This window comes from Ambystoma mexicanum, chromosome 14 (assembly GCF_040938575.1).
Source record: "Ambystoma mexicanum isolate Mex_15411 chromosome 14, UKY_AmexF1_1, whole genome shotgun sequence".
Lineage (NCBI taxonomy): Eukaryota > Metazoa > Chordata > Amphibia > Caudata > Ambystomatidae > Ambystoma > Ambystoma mexicanum.
In genome coordinates this window covers 107,923,875-107,936,121 of record NC_090940.1, presented here as the reverse complement: position 1 = coordinate 107,936,121, position 12,247 = coordinate 107,923,875, and the positions used below count along the sequence as shown (strand labels likewise).

The 12,247-nt window shown below is 40.3% G+C and overlaps 1 protein-coding gene across 4 annotated transcripts in view; it reads right to left on the bottom strand.

Moving 5' to 3' along the window:
• PAPLN (papilin, proteoglycan like sulfated glycoprotein) overlaps positions 1-12,247 on the bottom strand; it is a 1,044,076-nt gene that overhangs the window by 635,009 nt on the left and 396,820 nt on the right. The gene's annotated exons all lie outside the window — the stretch shown is intronic.

The window sequence follows — 12,247 nt, the reverse complement described above, 5'->3', positions numbered from 1 at the left end:
AGTAATTCCACCATTCACCATGGCGGAGTTGGTAAAATACCAGCGTCAACCATGGCTCTAATAGCGCCATGGTTAACGCCAGGGTCATAATGAGGCCCATTGTGTGTTAAAGTGAAGTCCAAAAAATGTTTGATCATTTGTACATGAGTGTAATGGGAAGCTGAAAAAGTTCTAAAACTAAAGTCAATTGTTTCTAAGGCCAGAAAATGTGGAATAGATGTGTATAACGCTGCAACGTCTAAAGTGACTAGAGCATATGTTGGTTTCCATATTACATCTTTTAATATTTGTAGAGTATGCATAGTGTCTTTCAGGTATGCTGGGATCTCAGGTACTAGGTTTCTGATGCTACTGACTATATAGTCTGCTAGTGCTTCTGTGACCCCTCCTTGCCCACTCATAATTGGTCTGACCGTTGGCAGTTGCTCAAAGTGTTTATGAATTTTCGGCACAAATATATAGTCGGCATAAGTGGTTTGGACACTGTTAGGAAAGAATTCTTATCAGATAGTAGACCTTGATTGTACCAATGTTGTAACATAAGTTGTAGTTCTTGCAGAGCAGAAGCTGTAGGGTTGGTCGTGAGTTTCATATAGCAGCCCGGAGTGGATAGGTGTTCCTCTGCCATTTTTATATAGTCAGTTCTGTTAAGAATAACTATATTGCCCCATTTGTCTGCTTCCTTGATAATAAATGAACCGTCATCACATATTTCTTGTAGTGCAGAGCGTTCCCCTTTCGTAAGGTTGTTGTTTTTACTGCTGAAACTGGATTGGACACCATCCATATGTTTGTGTATCTCCTTGGTAATTGATTTGTAAAACGTATCAATGACGTTATCCTCCCCAATTGGAGGAATGAACTTGGATCTGTTTTTATGTTCTTTAATATCCAGATTGCGTGGGTGAATACCAAGTTCCCTTTGTATGTCACTGATAGTTTTAGGTTCATCCTCCGAAAGGCTAGAGAGTAGCTGTATGTTTTCAATTTCTTGGATGCTTTTTGAACTGATTGGCAGCAAAGTTTGATTGAGTAAAGGTAACTGGTTTATTATGAAAAAATCTTTAATTTGAGTTTTCTGGTAAATTTATAAAGGTCAATTTGGACTTCCGTCATATCTGATGTGTTACTGGGTGCAAAAGAGAGGCCGTAGTTAAGCACTAATAGTTGTTGCTGAGAGAGGTGTTTGGCAGACAGGTTGATAACTAGACTTTTAGTATTAGTTTTGGCCGGGCATTCTTGAGACTGGATCTTGTGAATCTTTTTCCTGTATCTTTCCCGTCCTCGTTTGTTTGCTCCTCTTCCTCTTCCTCCTCTGACATTGTTGGAGTAGTTGTGGTTTTCGAACCTAAAGGGACATTCTTTTTAAAACAAACATGTTTATTCTGTGAATTAAAAGTGGTTTGGTTGCCCTTCTTGTACCTCTTGATTTCAGCAAGGAAGCCTCTTCTATGATGTCGAGAGGATTCGGCAGCCAGTGTTTGTTCTTAGTTGTTGGAATTCTCATTAATTTCAGATTCTGAATCTGCATCAGAGGTAACTGGTGACACTGTGGGTGTCACGATTTGTGACTGGTCTCCATCAAATTTTGGTTGGTAAGTGTAAACTCTATCGTTCAAATAGTCTTTTTCATCTCTATAGAATTTTCTAAATTTTCGCAATTTGATTTCATCCTGATATTCTCCAAAGATCTGGTGCATTTTTGCAAAATTCTTGTCTTTGGTACTGTCAGGATTTTTCATTTCAGAGATTTCTGTTTTGATTTTATCTATTTCTGAAATTACTCTGGCATGTTCCCGTTCTGCATGTGTAACTAGTATTTTGACTGTGATGTTTGCTTCCCAGCTAGCTGCCAGATCCTGATCGTCCTTATGAGTGAAATCCGGAAAAATTAAAATTCTCAGGCCCCTGGGTATGTTTTGTTGGCCAATGCAAATGCCATGCACTAAATCCAGTGAAACTATGGTTCCACAGATACCTAAAGGCAACTCAATACAGTTAGCAGATGTACAAAATGTTCTTAAATGGCTTGCTGAGACTCTTCCTGCTCTGTCAATTACCCAATGAGATCAAAGCCTAGTTACATGGAACTGTCGTGGATTTAGCCATTTATTATCTGCAGATGGCTCAACCCCCATGTTAGTTGGTCACACCTGCATTTGTCTACAGGAGACGTGGCTTACCTTCCGGGCCCTTTTAAATGGCTATTCTACGCACCAGGAATTAGCCAAAAAAGCACCCAGGGGAAGACCTTACAGAGGTCTCCTTATTGGAATATTACATCCACTAAAATCAACTAGGATCCACTCTAATATGGACGAGTTTGTACTCGTAGTTGAGATAGAACTTCCCGGTAAAGTTAAAGTTGACAAGATGCTTTTGATCAATCTTTACAACCCTCCAGACTCCACCTGCCGAGATCTTATCCAGGAAGCTTGCCATGATGTGCTGATTAACTGGATGATCAATGCTGAACATAATCTAGTAATAATGACAGGTGACTTTAACTGTCATATAGTGGGTCCAGCTGGGAAAAGTAAAAATCCCTTATTATTGAAGAACATTGGAAGGATGTGGCATGCGGAGGAGAACTCTGAGGGATTACTTTGGCTGAACTTCCTGAAGGCATGGGACTTTGAAATATTAAATGGCAGAACCATCAGTGACTATCCAGGTCAACCTACATGGAGTAACACCAGATCTAGAAGCACACTAGATTATATCTTTGTAAGTCCTTCTATGGCAAAATTGGCCATCAACATGAGGATCAACAACAATGAATGGAGTGCTCATGCCTCTCTTAAGTTATTATTTAATTTTGCGGTACAGCAAGCCCAGCCCAGACCTATTGGTGAACTAAGAACGAACCATACCTCTTCTGACATCCGTTGGTGCGACAAAAACATCAGGAAAGCAACAGAAGCCACGAATGACATGGCACTTATGGACTGTGAAGCCCTCCACACTATGTCTGGCAACGAGATCGAAGAGTGGATAACATTATTTTCACAAAACTATGCAACCGTCAACATAAGCATGCTAGCCCCAGATGCCAAATCAACTAACATATTTGATGCTGAAATCAAAGATGCCAAAAGAGCATTAAGAGCAGAACTCAAGAAGCTACGTAAAAACTCCATCACATGGGATAGCTACCAGATTGCAAGTAAAAAAAGCAAAAACGCCTTTAGACTTTGGCTTAGGCAGAAACGTTATGCAGCCAAATTAGTTAAATGGCAAACGACAGTCCAGATACTCTGCACTGGAAACTCTCGCTCTATATGGGGACTGCTGAGACAGGACAGAGGTGATACGAGTAGCTCTCTCAATGATCCCATCGATGTGGGCCAATGGGAGGAATTTTTTAGAAGTCGTAATCATTACCCAGCTGGTCTGACTCAAGAGAAGACATTTCTGGATCATCCATCTCCCCCTTTTAAGGTATCCGTGGAATCACTGACTACCATGATAACAAAGTTGAAATCTTCGAGAGCACCTGGGCCAAATGGCCTCGCCAATGTTATACTAAAAACAATCCTGAATATTGGGCAGAGGTCCTTTAAATAATATTTGATAAGACTCTGAATGACGGGTGTATCCCGGAGTCATGGCAGACAGAAACCCTGGTCCCTATTTATAAGAGGGGAGACCGGACAGACCCTTCCAACTATCGAATACTGTCCATGTTAGATTGTACGGGAAAGTTGTTTGCAACATACTTAGTACACGAACTTCAAGAATGGATGGATCGAGAACAGATTTTAGACCAATTCCAATGTGGCTTTAGAGGCGGATATTCAACAGTGCATAATTTGATTGTAATGGACATGCTCCGCAATAAGGCCAGATCTCCAGGGAATCCACCATTATATATACTATTCATTGATTTCAAGGCGGCTTTCGATTTAGTACCTAGAGATCTGTTGTGGACCAAACTTGAGAACTTGGGCTGCCCCAAAGGTATACTATACTATCTTAGATTACTGCACTGTAATACTACAGTCTCTCTGAAACTGGACGCCATGGGTAATATGACCCACAAGATTGATCAAACACGTGGCGTAAAGCAAGGATGCGTGACGGCCCCGATATTATACAATCTTTTCGTTCACGACATACCTAAAGCCATAGCAGCAGTCCACAACTATCCACCTAAGATAGGCCAGACCCATTGTTCGGTTCTGGCCTATGCGGACTTAGTCATCATGGATCATACAATCAGTGGACTTCGAAACTCTGCAGAGGCACTATGGACCTATGCCCAACGAAATGGACTGACAATTAATCTGGATAAAACGCAGATGATGGTCCTTAGCAGCAAGAAGATAGCCCGAACGAGCATCAATATACATGGGTCTACAATACTAAACACACCCTATTATAGATATCTGGGCATTGAAATAGAACCCAAAGGTCATTACACCATGTGTAAGCAAGCTCAAATTACGCGTGCTGCTCAAATTAGCTCCCTGATATATTGTTTTTCCATGTCTCACTGTGGGTATACTGTCTGGGCTGCATGACAACTGTACCAACAGGTCCTAACCCCTATGACCATCTATGGCCTAGAAGCCTTACAGCAGATGGACTTGGGATGGCTCCAGATACTTGAGGGGAAATATTGGAAAAAAATACTTGGTCTCCCGAACTGTATAACTATGGCTATTCTCAGACTGGAACTGGGTCTCATCTCGCTGAAAGCTCAAGTACTCAGGAAAAGGGCTGTACTATATTTAAAGATGTCACCGCAAGCAGAAAACTCTCTATTGAATGCCATGTACAATGAAATCAATAAATCTGCCACATTCTCATTTATGAAAAAACAGATAGTCAACTATATGGAAAAGACCGGCTGGATCAATATGCCTTATACAGATCAAGCCAATGCACTCTGCGCCTTGACCAAAAAATCTGAATTAGACGATTAGATTGACAATTTTGCACACTTAGAAGGTCTGAAACGTTATAGATTTGTTCAACATATGAGATACACCTTTAAGAAGCCATCTTCTTATTTATCTCTGTGCCCTTCACCACGACTGAGACGTTTTATCTTTCTATTGAGTATTGACCAATTACCGGTAATGGCTATTAGCGGAATTATGAGCAACCTGATCAAACCAGATCGCTACTGCCGATTCTGCATGAATAGATCTGCCACTGAAACCGGTAAATACGTTCTAACTAGATGCCCTTCAATGCAAAAAACGTACATAATATTCTATGGAGACTTTGTCCATCGTATGGATCATATCAGCAGCGAAGACTTTTGGCTGAGGGCGCTGAATGCAACCGGTATGAAACTCTATATGGCACTATACAACATGTGATTGATAGTGGAGACACTACTAGACATATCTATATAGTGCCTGGGATAGTAGAGAAGCTTTTGGACATGTCTATATAGAGGTTTCCTTCCCCTAACTAATGATGGGACTACTTTTGGTACTGTATGTCTAAGCGTCTACATCTGCAGTTAATCTGCAAGAATTTTATAGCTTTAATACAAGTCTGATGTAAATGTACTGTATACAGGTGAATTAAGTACAATGTTACACCATGTCGAAACATCAGGATGATGACATTTTAAATTTATTCTCCATTTTGGACATTTTGCTGTAAGGTAATTATGACATTTATGATTACTGTAATTTTATTATTCTTTCTGATACTTACTGTCCTTTTCTGTTTTTGTTCCTATGAATATGCTATATGAACCTATAATAGTATTTTACTTTTGTAATTTGATTTATGTTATGTGAAAAGCTTGTTAAGCTATAACACATTAAATAAATAATAATAATCCTAATACCTCTAATCTCATGCATGCTAGCAACCACAAGTACTAGGATGTAGATATAGCTCCAATAATGCAGGAGATATAGTCAGTACGTTTTAATTATACGTCATCATTATACTATATTCTTTAACACTACCCAGATATCGTGCCACACAGACTTAAATATAAATATAAATGTATCCATCCTAATAACGAGATTATCATGACATAGGCACATGGGCGCTCATCAACCAATGGGCCAGCTTCCACTTGTATAACTTGCCAGACGGGCCGAGTGTTTTTATATATTAAATGCACCTTATCCAGTTGATTGCAACATAATTTGCACGCAACAATTAGATGCATACAGGCAAGATTAGCGGTGGCTACAGGCACGACATTTAGCTATCACACTACCCGCTTCCCCCTTTATGGCAAATACTTGTCATCAGAGAAACTTGCCTATGGCAAGATATTTTCAAAAAACGTGCACATGTAACCTCGGAAATAATCACAGGCAGCAAATATGTGTCTTACAATATTAATTTCCTGATACCTTTGGGTCTCCTAGCAACCCAGGACACGAGATTAGCCACCTGACTAGGTGGGACTAACGTTGCTATAAATACAGACATTGTCTTCCGGTGCAGCAGACCAGCCCGACGGTGCTAAACAGACTTACAAGGGCCAGATTGGTTTATTTACCAGTATTACATCAATACACACACTGCACGGATTACCGCAGCAACAATGGAAGGCAACAAACTCACTATTCGATGCTGTCACTTCCGGATTCTTTTTTGATCTCCTAGCAACGCAGGGCACGTGATGTGTCACCTGACTAGGAGGGAACTAAACGTTGCTATAGTGACAGACCTTGTCTGCCGATGCAGCATACCTGCCCGACGGCGTCCACCATTACACTTGCATTGGAGAATTCTGCCGGTAAACCATGCACACTATGTGCACACACTATGTGCGCCTTTTACAAATAGCTCTAATGAAATCTTGTAAATCTTGTAATCTTGAAATCTTGTAACAAAAACATAGATTAGCCCGGGGAATGACCAATTTCTTGTAATCATGTTTGAATATCCTTTAGATTATGGCGTTACTATTCAAGAAGCAATAACTTTGCTGCCTATTCATGGTGGATTCCCTACAACCTTTAGAACTTTGATTCAGGTAAATGCCTTCATAAGCTTAATAACCAAATTGTGGTAAAAACTGCATACCAACTATGTTTAGTGACTCTCAACATTGCACATATCTATGTCAACCTCCTTACAGTTAACCGTGCCTAAGCTTCAAATGCCAGGTTGGCTCAGAAGTTTTCAAAAATGCCAGAAGAGAGCATTCACTTCACCGTATCTTAAAAGACAAATAAAACCAACAATTAGAACAGACCCATGTTCACTTAATATATCAGGTACCCAATTATTATTTGCCACTGAGCAGCCAATGATTAATTCACTTTCGTGAAATAGCACTAATTTATTATTAAGATATGAGGCACTATCCGAATAACTCAATGCATGCTATCTTGCCCCTATGTTCAGTCTAAGCTGAAATGGCTTCAGCCCATTACTTAATTTACGCGCAGGCGCTAAGCCCACTTTTTTCTAAGAGGATGCTATAACTTGTATCTCTAATGAATTGAATGTATGTATTTTACAAATTACATGTTGAAAACGTTTATCGACTTTGACGTTGTCTATTGTATATTTTTTTCATTTTGTTTTTTCATTCTCTCCTTTCTCTCTATGTTTGCTCCCCCCCCTTCCTGTTCATTAATAGGAGTTGCTAACAAGCACTATTGATAAAATTAATGTTATTCTTGTATGAATACAGTACTACCTTTGCGCCCTGAAGACGGCCTAGTCAGATTGAAACACGTGTTGGCGTGACGTAGTTTTCTTTGTGATCAATGAGGCAATTCACAGTTGTATATGTTACTTATTTCATGGTTGTGACAATGCATAGTTATTAAGAAGACATTTACTTTTGGGTTGTGACTATGCACAGTTACTAAGAAGTTTATGTGTTACAACAACACAGCCATTAAGCAGTTTATGATCAAATGTGTATGAATAAAATACTACTATGATCAGGAATATTTCAAATGTATAAATTTAATAGTACTCCCCTGTTTTTGTGTTTTTCACCAGACAGTTGTCTGCATGTCAATACAAAACTTTATTTAACTATTCTGGCTCCAACTTGTGATCCTTTCAATTAAACTAAATCCCATACCCGAATGTGGAAAAACATTAGGTTTGCTTGAGCGCAGTCTGCAAGGTTAGCACCTCTCATACACACGTACATTACATAGGGGATAGTGGAAGATCACCAGATTAACCACACGGCTGCAGCTACTTATGCAATCACCCTATATATTAGGTAATTCTCTACTCTAGTCGTGCGCATTCACGAATATCGGGACGTTTTTCCACAAAGTTCACGTTTCAAATGTTTCCAAATTACACCATTGAAAATAACCTTTTAGTCAATGGCTCTAAATTAAAAATTGTAATTTATACCAACAAGAGAAAGCTGAGAACGATGGCATGAAACGTGGGGAACAAAGTTGGAATGGGTCTTCTCCATGCAATATTTTTAGGGTTTACTATCTCCAACTCTGCGGAAATAAGTGTTGTTAAAGACAGGCTGAGGACTAAGATCCTTGACTTTGCTTTACATGCTAAAAAGAATCCATTCCATGCAGATATTCCCTGTTACCACTTTTCCGTTTTTATTTTGGGAAAATAGAACTGACACTCATGTATGGGACTGGAGACAACATTGATTGACTTAGGCACCTTCTTAAATACACTTCAAGGTAAACTATGGAAAACCATCTTGAGACCTCCTATGGCAGTCCAAATGCTGTTATACGGCACAAAAATAGATCTAATTTCACTGAATTCCAAGGTGGCCTGGACGCAACTCTGTATTTTAGCAAAAATAGTTCATCTGTTACTAAATTCTTTATATCATGACTTGAATTTGGTAATAGAAGCCCAGTCTGTCGGTTCAATTAATCAGTTCAGGGAAAGGATGCACACACTCTTAATTAAAGTAGACTCAAATGTGGGGGAACCGAGTCTGGATTCACACAGAACAGAAAATTAAACTGTACTCTGCATATTGGAGAGACACTATAGAATGGATGGAGGCGTACAAACTCTATAAAGAATATGCCAAATTTCCCAGGAGAAGAGAACAACTACCAAAATACATCTGTGTCCATGCCCTAAGGCTCGCAATGTGTACTTAAGTTTTAAATTGAACCTACTTCCTACAATAGAGTATTGAATTTCTAGGGAAGCCTGGAAAGACGTGAACATAGCCTGTTGACTTTGTCACAAAGCAAAAGGGTCAGGAACTCTCAAACACATGGTTACCTTTTGTACAGCTGCAAAAGATCAAAGGTCGTTACACCTTAGCCGATTTGTTAATCCATCTTTTGAGTCAGCAGGTGAATCATTGTGGTTGACATTAATAGACGGACACAGCATTTGTAAGATAATAATAGCATAGAGATTCCTAACTATGATCTCCAAATGTATTTCTACCCTATATTTTATTTAGGCACAGTGCACTTTAAAGGTCAGAAGTGATACGATTCTCCCCATACGAGTTGCAATAATTATGACGGATGCTTGGCGAAACGTACGCTATTATGGCCACCTGCACAGTGAACGTACAAACATCTGGCTATTCCTACTTAGGCACTTTCATTTGCTTGCACTTTGGCATAGAACAGGTTTAGGAACTGGGGTTGTTTTGACATGTAGCTATCATGCAATATTTGGATATCAAAATCTTACGCATTTTATTCCGCATCGCACTTTGTCAAAGAGTATTTCAACTGACAAAATTGATCTGATCTAGTTTGTCGTTTTATATGTGATGTCTTAATGTTGATAGACACTATTAGAATTCAAATTTTATCGACAATCATGACACAATGATACCGTTTAACATTCATAAACTAATTTGTAATCTTATTGTATAGGTTGTTGGACTTTGTGAAAGGTTTTAATTACAAACCGTACCACAATAAAAAAACAAATTATTTGAAAAAGTAGTATAATTTTGCAGCAACATGATGAATGCTGCATGGGAAAGTGTTGCAGTAAAATGCGGATTGTTTCTGAGAAATCATCAGTCTTGCAATAAAATGTTGGACAATGCAGCAACATATTCAGCACTGTATAAGTTGGCAAATTTTGAGGTGGAAATGAGTAGTATTGTGGGTATAATGCGGATTGCTCCAGGAGGGGCACTGTTGCAAAACTCCTTTAACCCTGGCGTAGGTTAAGGGGGACCAGACCCCAGAATCAGAGTTACAAGGGGGTAAACGCTAGTGAGAAGTTAAACGAAAAAAATGAAGAACGATGATAGCGGAAGAATGCTATGGCGCTGCGCATGTCCAGTCCTGACCACGTGGAGAAAAGGACTGAAGGGTGAAGCACGCGGCGGGAGGTTTATGAGGAGGGCAATGGCCGAGCATGCGCCCTTCTACACATGAAAATCCAAGGACTACACGTATTTTTTGTGCTGCAAAAAAGGCTTCAGTCCATCCCCATTAGACAGAATATCCAAAACATAGAATGGTCAGGGGTCAAGAGCAGTATGATGAATTTTGGATGAACTGCCCCATTCCCATAAAATGCCGAAATGCCGTGAGAAATGTTAAGTGTTTCAACAAATGTACATTACATTCACAGGTGGTCAAAATGATGAATACTGCAGGGGAAGCTTTACCATTGCAGTACAATGATGAATGCTGATGGGCAACAGTCAATAGCTGCAGTCAATGTTTAGCATTGCATTAACGGTGGCAAAGCAGGTTTCGGATCCTGGGTCTGCGCTTAGAAACCTCTTCGGTATTAAGCATGTTATTAAAAAAAAATAATTATAATTATAACATTAAAATTGGGAATGCTGCAGGGAAAGGTCCTGTGTAAAAGATTCACCAGGGAAGTCAAGTGAAAAAACAGCGAAGTGCAGTTTTACAAAATGTAGTTATTCTATACAAGTAATGCAAAGTGTGAAAATGTTGCCAGTGTTAAGGTTGCCAGATAAGCTGTTTTAAAGGCTCAAAGGCTGTGCAGCCCTAACAATGACCCCAAACCCCTAATAAAACCAGGCACTTGCCAGTCTTTCACTGTAGCCCCACCCCTAACCCTTTGTCTAACACTAACTGCAACCCTTATTGTAACCCTAATCTTAGGCTTTCCCCAACTCTTCAGCACTCCAAAACAACGTATGTAAATGTCACACAAGACAAAACACCATATAACAGAAAATGAACAGTGGCCCTAACTCCAGCCCATCACTAGTCCTCTACAAATTCCATAGCATGCTTCAACGCTAACCTTAGCCTTACCCTAACCTGAACTCACACATTTTCTCTAACCCATACACTAGCCTAGCCCCTAGGATTATCTTAACCATTATCCTACCCCAATATCACCAGCCCCTGCCAACCACCCCTTCCCCTTCCTTAACTCTAACCCAAACCCTTACTCAGTTAACCCTAGCCTTAGCTTTACCCCTACCATAACACTTTCCCTGACCCTTCCTTTACACTAACCAAACCCCAGTTATCACAAGCTCTCTACAACCAACCAGCCCGTAACTCTTACCCTAATTATAACCAAAATGTTTACTCTAACCCACAGCCTTACTCTAACCACTATCCTCACCATAAACCAGGCAAACACAAAGCCCTCACACTCTCCTTAACCATAACATGTACATTATCAGCACTGCATTTTTGGCTACTTTTCAGGTGGCAACTTTTTCATTGTGTAGGTATTTCCACCATGAATTGTTCACTGATACATTTTAGTTTGCAGCATTTTCGCTGGATACCTAGGGAAATGTTTGCCACTGCATTAAAACGAATAATGCTCTGGGGAACAATCAGTAGTTGCAGTAAAATCTTAAGGGTCACTGTAAAATGCAACAACCGCATCTCAGTGTTGCAGTAAATGGCTGGTGTTACGTAGTAATGGGTGTTTGCACGCATGCGCGAGCCTCGTTCCGGCTCACGCATGCGCTAAACAAATAAATGAGGACTGAGACGACAGTTGCCGCCGGGACCCCATAACGAGCAGACGTGTCAGTGAGTTTCTCTGCTGTGTGCATGCGTGCTGTGTGTGGCAGCCTGGGGTACCTCTTTGACCACAACAATGGCGACGAGGAAGCGTTGTGTGTGTGTGTGTGCGAGATCCTCAACACGTGGCATACGTCGGATGAGGCGTCTCCTCATACAACAGAGCTCCGGATCCTACGCAGCAAGTTGGCGGCCATTTTAGGATAACTCATGCGACAGTTGCGGCCCGAGAGGGTGCTCGTGCGCTGTCTGTGTGCATCATTTGAAGAATTTTTTGAACTTTCACGGCTGCCAGCCACCCGGTGGCCATGAGCATGATAAAGTGTAGGGGTTTTCTCACA